We start from the raw sequence: 13,132 nt of genomic DNA, 5'->3' as shown, positions 1-13,132 counted from the left end.
TTTGACGTTTTGCACTCAAGATGAAACGATCTTATTCATTCGAGAAGAAAGAAGAAGAAGAAGAAAGTAAGAGGCAGAAACGTGATCTATCGCCTCGTACCAGGGCTGAAATCTTGGCACAAATTCATGCCAGTGATTTTGAAGAGGACATGAGTGAACCAGAATCCGAACCCTCTAAACCAAGTTCACCACCCTTAGTCAACCCTGAAAAGTACTATTCCATTCGAGAGACGGAAAAGCGCTCCTCTAGAAAATTTAGAACCACGGCTTACACCTACACGGTGAAGTTTAAAGATTTCAAGTCCGACGTACCCTTGGAGAAAGCAGAAGGGTTTATCACCGAGATGTGGGATTCTTTGCTCACTCAAGCGACAATGTCAAGCCAAAGAAGACGATCGCTTGACACTATCCATAGATCACGACGGTTTGAAATCCCCTGTTTGGATCGAGTTTAGCAGACCCGCAGAACTGACCCCTTCCAAAGTCATGGACAAGATACAACACGTACAACAATCTAATGACCAGTTTGACATCACCGATGGTAAAGCCACACTGAAAATGGCCCACGTCTCTCCTCCTCAAGGGACAGGACGCAAAAAGATGTTATTGGTGGACGACCTTCGAAACACCAAAAAGAGTCTCGTCCGAATTAACAACCCTCAAGACCAGATGTGTTTAGCCAGGGCCATCGTGGTGGGACGAACCTATGCCAACAAGAACGACACGGTAGAATGGAAAAGAACCTGGAACACTATTCAACAATCCGACCGAGCCAAACAACGAAATGAAGCAGAACTCCTGTTGCAACAAGCTGGCCTGTCCAAAGACACACCCTGTGGCATTCCTGAGATGCAAAAATTGCAAGATGCCCTAGCTCCACGCTACACCTTGAAAGTGCACCCTCAAGAAATGCGCGGGTCTCTGTTGTTTCGAGGCCAAGACTTTAAGGACGGAAAATACATTCATGTTTATCATCACGATGACCATTTCGATACCATTACCAGTATCACCGGATTCCTGGGATACAGATATTACTGTGAGAAATGTGACTACGGTTATAATAATCGAGAGCAACACAAGCATTGTGGATGGAAATGCCCAGGATGTTTGGCCTCTCCACCCTGTCTGAGCGAGGAACCAGTGCCTTGTTCGACTTGTCTGCGCACGTTTGTCAGCCCTACCTGTTACCAACATTTGAAAACACAAGGTTCACAGAAGAAATGTGCTTGTCAACTCCTGAGATTGTGCCCTACGTGTAGACAAGGCATACGTACCAACAATGCCAAGGCACACGTATGTAGAGGAAAGAAAAAATGTCACATTTGTCACCACATCGTGGACTTGGAACACCAACGCTACGTGCAAAAATACCAACCCCCCACCAGAGAAAGAGGATGGTCACAAGAAGAAAGGCAATTTCATCTTTTTCGATTTCGAATGCATGCAAGAGACTGGCATTCACATTCCTGATTTCCGCGTGGCTCATCGAGCGTGCGAGAAGTGCATTCAAGAACCTTTCTTCAGTCATTGCCCTCACTGCAGCAAGATTCCTGGAGGGCGTGAAAAAATCTTTCGGGGACCAAACACGTTAGCCGATTTTGCCCAATGGGTCTTAGACCCCATCGACAAGAGGTGGAGCCAAGAGGACATCGAACGTTACGGAGATTGTCATCGTCATGCCACAGTGATGGCTCACAATTTCTCCGGATACGATGGACAGTTTCTTTTGAGGTACTATGCGGAACAAGGCACCGAACGTCCTAAAGTGACTTTGAACGGAGCCAAAATCATTTTCATGCAAGTGGGACAAGTACAGTTTAAAGATTCGATGAGTTACTTGGTCATGCCTTTGAGCCGAATGCCTAAAACGTTTGGAATGACAGAAATGGCTAAAGGGTACTTTCCACACTTTTTCAATACGGAAGCCAATCAACACGCCGTTCTACCCCATTTGCCTGGGGCTCACTATTACGACCCCGACAACATGCGTACCGAACAACGAGAAGCTTTCTACGCTTGGTACCAAGCTCACGCCTCGGACCCTTTCGACTTTCAGGAAGAAATGCTAAAGTATTGTCGTTCCGACGTGGACATTTTACGGCGTTGCTGTGGAAAATTTCGAGAACTGTTCATGGAACACGGAGGGATCGATCCTTTGAAAGAAGCTTGCACCATTGCCAAAGCGTGTTCCTTAGTGTACCGCCAACGATTCATGCCTGAAAACACCGTGGCTGTCATCAGTCCTCAAACGACCCACTATGTCAAGCGTCAATACTCGGTCAAAGCCCTACGTTGGTTACATTACTTGTGCGACAAGGAAGACAAATGGATTCAGCATGCCCGCAACGGAGGAGGCGAAAAGACCATCGGAACGTATTCGGTCGATGGCTGGGACTTAGAAAACCCCAAGATCGTGTACGAGTTTAACGGTTGCTTATTTCACGGATGTCCCGTCTGCTACCCTGACCGTGACACTAAAAATCAGTTTTTACAACGGACCATGGAAGACCTGTACCAGGACACTTGTCAGCGACGCCTAAAGCTAGAACAGCAAGGATACCAAGTGGTGGAAATGTGGGAACACGAGTACGATCACCGTTTGAAAACCGATCCCGAGTTTAAACGCCTCGTGGAAAGTTACCAGTTCATGGACCCGCTGAACCCGAGGGATAGTTTGTACGGAGGAAGGACCAATGCCACCTGTTTGCTGTACCAAGCCGACGAAGAGAAAGGAGAAGAAATCAAATACTTGGACGTGTGTTCGCTGTATCCCTACGTGTGCAAATATTGTCGCTTTCCTGTAGGGCTCCCGCAATTGTTGACGGAACACATCGACCTGAAAAACATTCGACAATACGAAGGCTTGATCAAGTGTAAAGTTTTGCCTCCCACGAACCTATACCATCCCGTCTTACCTCACCATTGTCAAGGCAAACTGATGTTTCCCTTGTGCCGTACTTGTGCCGAAACGTGCAACCAGGACCAACCTTGCCATCACAGCCAGGAAGAACGTGCTTTGACGGGAACCTGGGTCAGCGTGGAATTGTTCAAAGCTCTGGACATGGGATACCAACTGTTAGAAGTGTACGAAATTTGCCACTTTCCCAAGACACAACAGTACCACAAGGGTGACCCTACTCAGAAAGGCGTTTTCGCCGACTACGTGGATGCCTTTTTGAAACTGAAACAAGAAGCCAGCGGCTATCCTTCCTGGTGTCACACTCCCGAAGACCAAATACAATTCAAAGAGAAATACTACGCACAAGAAGGCATCTCTTTAGACCACATCGAAAAAAACGAAGGCAGGCGATCGTTTGCCAAAGTGATGTTAAATTGCTTGTGGGGTAAAATGGCACAACGACCGTGTTTACCCAAGACGGAATATTTGACAGAACCTTCCCGCTACTTCCAGATGATTCACGACAAAACCAAATACATGAAACACGTGGACGTCGTTCGAGAGGATTTGATCTTGGTCAATTACGAAGAAGATCTGGACTTTGTACAAGACGACCCTTTTGGAAATGTCATCATTGCGGCTTACGTGACAGCTCATGCTCGCTTAAAATTGTACGAAGCTTTAGAACTGTTAGAAGAATGCGTCCTGTACTTTGACACGGACAGTTGCATTTACATCCATCACCCGATTCAACAGCACCCTGACATCGAAGAAGACCGTTTAGGAGCCTGGACAGACGAGCATCCCGACGACAAGACTCTAAGTTTCGTCAGTGGTGGTCCCAAAAATTACGGCTACGAATACCGGGACAAACAAGGAGAAGTGCACACGACGTGCAAAGTGAAAGGACTGACTCTGAATCATCGTACCAGTCGAGTGGTCAACTTTGGGGTATTGAAAGAAGCCTTGCAATCGGGAGAGGATGGAAACTTTAAAGTGACCACCTATCAACCGAACAAGATTGTACGTTTACCCACTCACCACATCGTCAGTCGACCCTTGGAAAAAGTCTATCAAATTGTATACCAGAAGCGAGTGCGACTTCCCAATCACTTCACCTTACCGTACGGTCACGTCGGTATTGGTCTGTATATAAAAAGGAACCCTAGGCAAGATCGATAGTTCATTGTTCATTGAAGTAACTTACCATGTCGTTGACGAAGAAGAAACCAGATTGGTTAGGAGTCAAATGTTGGACATCACCGAGACCAGGGTTTTGAGGCTTGGACACAAGAGGTGGCCTAGTATGCACGAGAGTTATTCAAGGAAAAAAGTTACTTTTCAACCTGTGTTAGTGACGGTGCCAGAAGAACCCTTCACCCAGGACAGGACTGTCGTGGACAGGCCTGAAAGACCCTTTCGGGAGGACACTTGTGTGACCTTACCCCTACTATAGAACTGGTTAGAACTTTACCCAAAACATGTTGTACAGACACTTGTGTTTATTCCACGTTCATGGTTATCATGTGCCTTTTATTCTTGTACTTAAGCCTTTGGCTTTTATGTATTTTTTGTCTTTCGTATTCATGTTTGAAAAAACATTCAATAAACGTGTTCTGAAAAAGTATATAAACTCTTGTCTTGTTTGTTTTTCGTGTCACAAGTGACATTTCTCACACCATGGCTACCTCTGCTGTCTCTGCTCCCTCTTCCTCTACTGTCAAAGTCATCGACGAACGCTTAGATCGTGCCAGTTGGGAGGCTTTGTATCTTCGCCATCCCTTTAACATGCTCATTGCTGGACCTAGCGGTTCAGGCAAAACCGAATTCGTCAAACGTTTGATCGAACATAAACATCATTTGATCGATCGACCCCCTCAACGAATCGTGTGGTGTTACAAAGAGTGGCAATCGGCGTACAGCCTCTTGCGAGAAAGTCAAGGCGATTCCATCGTGTTTGTGGAAGGCATTCCTAAAGAAGACGATGGCATCGTCTCTGACTCCCGTCTAACCCATTTGGTCATTTTCGACGACATGTTAGGAGAAGACGAAGAAGAAATTAAACTGTGGTTCACGCGCAAAGGGCATCACCGTAATGCCAGTGTCGTTTACATCACCCAAAATTTGTTTCAACAAAGTAAAGCCCATCGCACCATCAGTCTCAATGCGCATTACGTGGTCTTGTTTAAAAGCCCTCGAGATAAATCGCAAGTGCAAGTCTTAGCCAAACAGTTAGGAACGCCTTGGCTGACTCAGGCGTACGACGATGCCACTCAAACGGCACACGCCTATTTACTCGTCGATTTGAAACCTACGACTCCCGAGGATTTGCGATTTCGTACCCACTTGTTTCACCACTGGTGCCAAGACGGAGGGCCTGTCCTGTACACGTTTCCGTCCTCGACTTCATTTCACTCCCCATAAAAAAATCTATAAAAACCTCAGACCCTTTTTCTTCTGTCTCACTCCAGTGCGAACATGACGTCCCTTCAGCCGCATCTTCCCGTCAAATTGATTCGTGCCTTGTATGGCATCAGTCGAGAAAAAGATCCACAAACACGAGCTCGTGTCTTAGAAGCTAGTCTCAAAGAAGTCTTACGATGGTTCACGGTGATCATCAAACCAAACGCTTTTTCGATCGAAACAAAGTCGCTTTGGTCCAACTGGCCGATCCCCGCATCGACACTCAAACCAAAAAACAAGTCATTTTGAAACCTGGAGGGAGCGGTACTCTAGGAGGGGCCATCATTCGCTCACTCTTAAGATGGGATCCTAATGCCCCCAAAGTTATCCCCAAGACAAAAGTCCAACGAAGCCCCAAGAAGAAAAAGACCAGGTCCCCAAGGAGAACTTCTCCAGTGGCAGGACCCTCCTCTGACCAGACACCACCACCACCCCGGTAAAAGAAAAGAAGCCCCCAGAAAAAGAAAAGTCCACAGAAAACTAGACGCAAGAGAGGCACTTCGGCCAGGACGCAACCTTACACTCGCAAACCACGACCTGCCACGGCGGTGACTGCGTCTCCGGCAGCCTCACGTTTTTCCACTTCTCCGTTAATGACACCCAGAACTGAAGAGTACTTGGAGATGTTGATCACACCAAGAACTTCTCCGTTGATGCCCCCCAAAAGAACTTCCCCAGTGGCAGGACCTTCCAATTTAGTGGCAGTGGCTGCTGCTCACAAAGTACCTTCTCCCAAAATCAAAGTTCAAGAAAGATCGGGCATGTTACAAAGTTTGCTGGATTTGTCCAAGCAAGAACTGGCTCGATTTAGTCCGTTACGTACCCCTGCACGACGTGTCATGCCTGTCCTCAAACTGATACGACGTAAAGACAATCAGTGGCGACGCGTTCCAGTATAAAAAAGGCCTGTGACCAAGTCGGGTATCAGTGTTTTTTGGTGCTCCTGAAGACTCAAAGATGTCACCCTCCAGAAAACCCCAAGGAAAGAAAAGGAAAGGACTGCCACCACGTTTAGCCAAACATGGGGACATGTTATCTGTCCTGTCCAAAGCTTCTCCACCCCTACGAAAAAACTCATTCAAACAGCCTCCAAAGAGGTCATCGATACCGTGTGCGAATGTTGTTTGAACGTTTTGAAAGTCACGATCCCTTTGTCCAAACACCAGAAACAATGCTTAGGCAAACATCGTCACGTTCTTTGCCAAATGGTTCAAAAGAAAATTCCCATTCGTCAAAAAAAGAAGATGTTAGTGCAACGTGGAGGTATTTTACCTCTCTTGTTAGGCCCCATACTGAAAGGAGTCATGGGAACCATGTTGGGAGGACTGGTGGGAGCAAGATAAAAAGGCCTCGGAAGTTCCAAGATCTCAGAATCGACCCCTGACAACCCCATGGAAGGACGAAAACTAGCTTTAGTGCCTTACAAACGATGGATGGAATACCATCGGTGGCAAGAACAACACACCCCGCATTTACCTCCCAATCCCCATTTGAGCGAGATGTCCCAGTTACAACACGAATTGCAGTCCTTGATGGATCGCCAAGATTTGTCTGAAACAGAAAAATCGCAAAAGTACGGTCAACTCTTGCAACGACTGCAACTCTTTCACCAGAAAGCTTTAGACGAAACAGATCTACCCACTCTGAAAGATTTTAAGACCTTGATGAAAAGTCCAGCACCATCACCAGTACCAGTACCAGTACCAGCACCACCAGTACCCGTGACCAAGACAGAAAAAGGAGAAGAAGAGGAAGGGTTTCAAACTCCACCAGAAAAAGTACGCAAGTTAACAACACCACCTACCTCCAGAATTGGATGGATTAAAAAGATGATGGCCACCCCTTCTTCCTCACAAGAGAAAAAGAAAGTGAAGACAGAAGTGAAGACAGAAGTGAAACAAGAACCGATATCCCCCGCTCAGACATCCTTCTCCTCTTCGACACCTATTGCTGGCCGCACACGCAAAGCATTGCAATCCAAGAAAATACCCCAAGAGAAAAAGAGTAGAATCCTCCAAGAGTGGGTGTCTTATTAACACACCAACCAACACAAAAAAATGGAAAAAGTCTTAGCCAGCATTTGCTACGATCCCTCGCATCCTGCAGGTTACGCAGGAGTTCAAAACTTGTATCGTGCTGCCAAAACGCGACTGAAAAGTCTCCGTTTACCTCAAGTGCAACGATGGTTACAAGAACAAGCTACCTACACTTTACACAAACCCATTCGACGCAAGTTTGCCAGAAGTCGCACCCGAGTGGAAGGCATCGATCATCAATGGCAAGCCGATTTAACCGATGTCTCTCATTTGGCCAGCTACAATCGTGGCTACAAATGTGTCATCGACGTCTTTTCCAAATTTGCCTGGGTCGTGCCCTTGACTTCCAAATCGAGCAGCGAGTTAGTGCGAGCCCTGCAACGGGTGTTGAAACAAAGCGGTCGTCACCCTCTTCGATGGCAAACGGACAAAGGCACCGAATTTCTGAACCAAGCTTTCCAAAAAGAATTAAAGAAACGTGACATTCATTTTTTTACCACCGAGAATCCCGAAACCAAAGCCAGCATCGTGGAACGTTTTCAACGCACTTTGAAAGAACGCATGTGGAAATATTTTACGCATCACCACACTCTGAAGTACATCGACATCTTACCGCACCTGGTGCAAGCGTACAACCAATCTTACCATCGAAGCATCGGACGTGCCCCGCAAGACGTGACTCCCGACAACGAAGTGCTGGTGTTTGAGCGTCTGTTTGGTACGTCCCCGACGAGGGCTGTCCCCGAGAAAAGTGGAATGTTGGCCGTAGGAGATTGGGTGCGCATTGGCAAAACCAAACGCACTTTCGACAAAGGTTACTTACCTAACTGGACGACCGAATTGTTTCGTGTCACTGGACGAGTGCATGGCCGTCATCCTGCCGTCTATAAATTGGAAGACATGAACGGAGAAGTGCTCAAAGGAACGTTTTATTTGCCCGAGTTACAACGTGTCACCAAAAAAGAAGACGACGTGTACGACATCGAAAGCATTCTCGAACGCAGAACCCGTAAAGTGGGCAAACGACGTGTCAAAGAAGTCAAAGTACGTTGGAAAGGATATCCACCCAGTTTTGATTCTTGGATCGACGCTTCGCAAGTCATCGACTATAAAAAGAAGTGACCATCATGCCCTTTCACACAGCAGACGCAGCTACGTCGACCACTCCTCCTTCACCCAGTTCTTCTCTGCAAGATTTACAAAAACAACCCTTGTGGGTGTGGTGTGGAGAACGTGTGCCTAAAACGCAAATCGTCTTTTTCTGCCAAATCTTCGTGGTGTATTGTGTCATCGTGGCAGCCATCGCCAATTTGAGTTTGCAACAAGGAGACAAACAATTGTGGACCATTTTATTGAGCAGTTGCATCGGTTACCTGCTTCCTAATCCCTCCCTGAAATTCACCTCGAACGGGAACCACGGGAACCTTGTGTCAAGTGCCAGTGCCAGTCAAAACTCCAACCACAACCAGAACCCCATTTTGGGCGGAGACACGCCTCTGACGTCCACTAACCGCTCGGACAGCCACAGAACTCTAGAATTATGAGTCACCAAAACCAATTTTACTTAACCTTACCCAGTGACAGTTCCATGGAGGTGTTTCCCAAGAACACGTTGTGCTGTTACACGGCCAAATTACCTCAACCCATCCCCTTAGATCACGAAGCCCATTGGGAAGTGGCTTTAGTAGAAATGATTCACCCGACCCAAGTCCTCAATGTCCTTCCCAATCAAAATATTTTTGATGTGGAAGTTCATGACGAACAATTGCAACAGTGGATGGATAGCAATGTCAAATATGACAAGAAAACCCGTACACAAAAGTACACCACCTATCACTTGTTCATTTCCCCAGGCTATTATTTTAGTGGTCAACATTTGGTCAGCACCATAGCCTCCAGGTTTAATGTCGTGTTTCTGAAAGCTTTGGAGCATGTTAACAAAAGTGTCACCATGGAGTACCACAAAACAGCTCGTCGCTTCTTGATGAAATTTGAACGGAGTAAAATCCTGTCCATTTTATTTTGTCCTGAATTGTAATGACATGTTGGGCGGAGACATGAACCTGAGAATGAGCATGATGAAGAAAAGCGAATTACCCATCGTTTACGACAACGAGTCTTTTAGCAAGTTATTTCGTGCCCCGGTAGAACTGAATTTGATGTTTGTGTACTCCGATGTGGTGGAGTATAACGTGGTGGGACACACCTCCGTACCGTTACTGCGTGTCATTCCTTTCAAAGTGGATTCTGCCACGAACACTGACGAGGAAGGTGGAAACACTTACCACGTCCACCGCGAATTTGTACATCCTCATTATTTGCCTGTCAGTAAGTCGTATTTGGACACGGTCAACATTACTATAAAAGGAGATTTGGGACAAAATATTGCATTCACCAAAGGAAAAGTCACGGTGAAACTCCATTTTCGAAAACGGTTTTCTCACGATTCGTAAGTCATGTATCCAGTGTACCGAGGGGTTGCTCGACAGCGAGGACACGGTTTAGGAGATATGTTAAAATCGGCCTTTCGTTCGGTGGCCCCGGTGTTGAAACCGATGGTGACACGCGGATTGCACGCCTTGAAAGATGTGGCACTGACGCAAGGCAAAGAATTTCTCCAAAATGTCATCATCGACAAACAAAACCCTAAAGAAGCCTTCATGAGGGCAGGCAAAAATGTCTTGCTGCAAACGGGCAAAGACATTTTGGGTCACCGAGAAACATCTATAAATGCCCTGCACGCTACCGAGTCAGGCATTCAGCAAGGACAAGGCAGAAAGAGACGACGAAGAAAACACCCTTTCACCAGACTTCAAGCTAGAAAGGCCAAGAAAAGAAGAACCGTTCGAGACTTAGACGTTTTCGATTATTGAGAAAAGAGACCCCAAAAAAAAATGATGCACCGAGAATCTTGCGCTTGTTCCAAGACGGAACTGGATCTGTTTGCCATGCCCCCCCCACGATGATGACGATGCAAGAATCCCAATGGGTGGAATTTCACCCCGTCTCCTCATTGACCGATTCCGCTCCCATCGAGTTTGAAATCAAAGGACAGCCCGAAGATTACATCGATCTGAATAGCAGTTACTTGTACCTGAAAGTCAAAATTGTAGATAAGACTGGAGGTGCTATAGACGACGAAGCAGTAGCTCCCGTCAACAATTTCATGCATTCCTTGTTCAGTTGAGTGGACTTGTACTTGAATAACAAACTGGTCAGTAGCAGCATGGATACTTACCCTTATCGTGCCTACCTGGAAAATCTCTTGACGTACGGAATAGATGCCAAGAACACTCATCTCAACGCCTGTGTGGCATGGGAAGCTGACGAACCTACCAAGTTTGAAATATTGGAAACTGATGAAAAGAAAGACAACAATGATGGATTTGTAGAACGAAGAAATAGAATCACGGGAGCCGACACAAGTTTAGAACTGATGGATCGTTTGCATTTGGACATGTGGTTGCAAGAAAAGTATTTGCTGAACGGGGTGGATGTCCGCCTGAGACTGAATCGTAGCAGTGCCGCTTTCCATTTGATGGCTGATAGTGACGGTTACAAAACCAAAATCCTAGAAGCCAGACTCTACGTACGCCGTGTGGAAGTGTTACCTAAAGTGGGAAACGACATCAGTCAGACGTTGAGCAGAACGACTGCCAAGTATCCCATACGACGCGTGGAAGTGAAAACCTTCACCATTCCCAAGGGACAGCGATCCATCATCGAAGATCATCTGTTCCAAGGACAGTTACCCAAACGTTTGATCGTTGGTATCGTCAAGAATACAGCCTTCAACGGAGCTGTCGAAAAAAATCCTTTCTACTTTCAACACTTTGGCGTGTCCAAAATCGAAGTCAGTCGCGATGGCAAGACCTTGTGTACCCGACCTTTCGAACCTGACTTTACCAAGAAGAATTACTTGAGATCGTACTTGTCCCTGTACGAAGCCACCGGACAGTTAGGAACCAATACCAGTCACGGTATTACGTACGAGGATTATGCAGGAGGCTACGCTTTGTGGGCTTTCGATTTCACTCCAGACCAAGGCAGCGACGAGGGACATTTCCACCCTATAAAATCCGGCCAGATTCGTGTGGAAATTCAGTTTAAAGACCGAGACCCTGATGAAACGGTGAACGTCATCCTGTATGCAGAATTCGATAATACCATAGAAATCAACAGGTTGAGAGAAGTCATCCTAGATTACTAGAAACCATGGAAGACTGTTATCCCTCTTTACCTAGTGGAGAAACTTTTAGTGTTGGATTATTGTTAAAAAATGTTAGAGTTGTTGTTGTTTAGTGTTAAGTGATTTTTGAATAAAAAATGTTGTGTTTTGAAAAAATTGTTTGATGTTATATTGTTGGATTATTGTAAAAAATGTTAGAGTTGTTGTTTAGTGTTAAGTGATTTTTGAATAAAAAATGTTGTGTTTTGAAAAAAATGCCTTTGTCTTTTGTTTAGCTATAAGAATGTTGGATTGATGCTCTTTCATTTCTTACTATCCCTCCCATAACACTCACTGAACGTTGCGGCTCGAAAACCGTGTGGGGGATGTTTTCCTTCACGTCCGCGCTTTGACTTTAAGAACCGGGGTTGTTTCCAGCCTAACCATCCATTGTCGACTCATCCTCCTAAGAAGATGTGCTCCAAACTAGCTAAGCTCAACGAAGCCTACGTGAATTTGCATAGGGTCAGACACAGTCTGATACCGAAGCCAGAAGAAATAGAGAATGTGAGAATGTTAAAAATCACTGAAGACCTGATAGAAGAGCTCTTCAGAGAAGAAATGAACAGGGAAAAAGAAGAATGGACAGAGAAGTACAGATTTCAGAGACAGCAGCAACAACAACAACAAGAGCAGCAGCAGCAACCTGAAGCTGACCGAGGCTTTGTCGATTGTCGTATCGACACCAAAGAGTTCTTCTTCTCTTTCCGAAGAAGCAGACCTATCGCCAGAAAGTCTATCCTCAGAGGACATCGCATTCTTAGAAACTAAAAAGAATGCCATAGCAAACAAAAAAAAAACAGCCCTTTTCAGGGCTACCCAAATACTCTAGAAAAGAAATAACGATCGATTTGCCAATGTGTGTAGGTAGAGTAGTGTGAAAATAAACACTAACTCTTTTTAAAAAATGTGAGGGTATGTGTTTGTGAGTTTGTGTGTTTGTAAGTGATCAAGTACGTTGGTGTGGATAGTAGATTAAAATGATGTCTTTATTTGGTGTTTGAGGTGTAGATTTAGGGGTTAGATTGGATTGCTTTGAGTATGTGGATAGTCAATTGAAGTGATTTATAAAAAATTTTAAAATAGTGATGGGTAGAATAACAAGTGAGTGAGTGTTTCTTTTAGGTCCGCGCGTTGTTTTTTTTGGTTATGATCTAGGTAAGATCAATTTTATGTTTTTAGGGGGATGTTTTCCATCACGTCCGCGCTTTCACTATAAATTGAAACTCGCTGGGCAGTCTAGCTACCCTTTTTGATTGTTCAACACAAGAATGAATAGCAGAATAAGCAAACTTCTTGAACTCCAGATACATCTGGAATATGTCAGGCGCCTGTTAAATGAACTGGCCGCGGAGGCTATAGTAGAAGAGGAAAGAATGAAGAACGAAGAGGAGGAGAGAAGACAGAGGGAAGAGGAGGAAAAGAAACTAGAAGAGAGGATGTCGTACAATATTCCCGAGACAGAGGATTGGGGTGTTGAAGCGAATCATCCTCCCTCTGCGCTCC

This window comes from Sinohyriopsis cumingii, chromosome 15 (genome assembly GCF_028554795.1).
Source record: "Sinohyriopsis cumingii isolate HCF-2022 chromosome 15, ASM2855479v2, whole genome shotgun sequence".
Taxonomy (NCBI): domain Eukaryota; kingdom Metazoa; phylum Mollusca; class Bivalvia; order Unionida; family Unionidae; genus Sinohyriopsis; species Sinohyriopsis cumingii.
The sequence above is the reverse complement of the archived record's forward strand: the minus strand, read 5'-3'. Positions refer to the sequence as shown.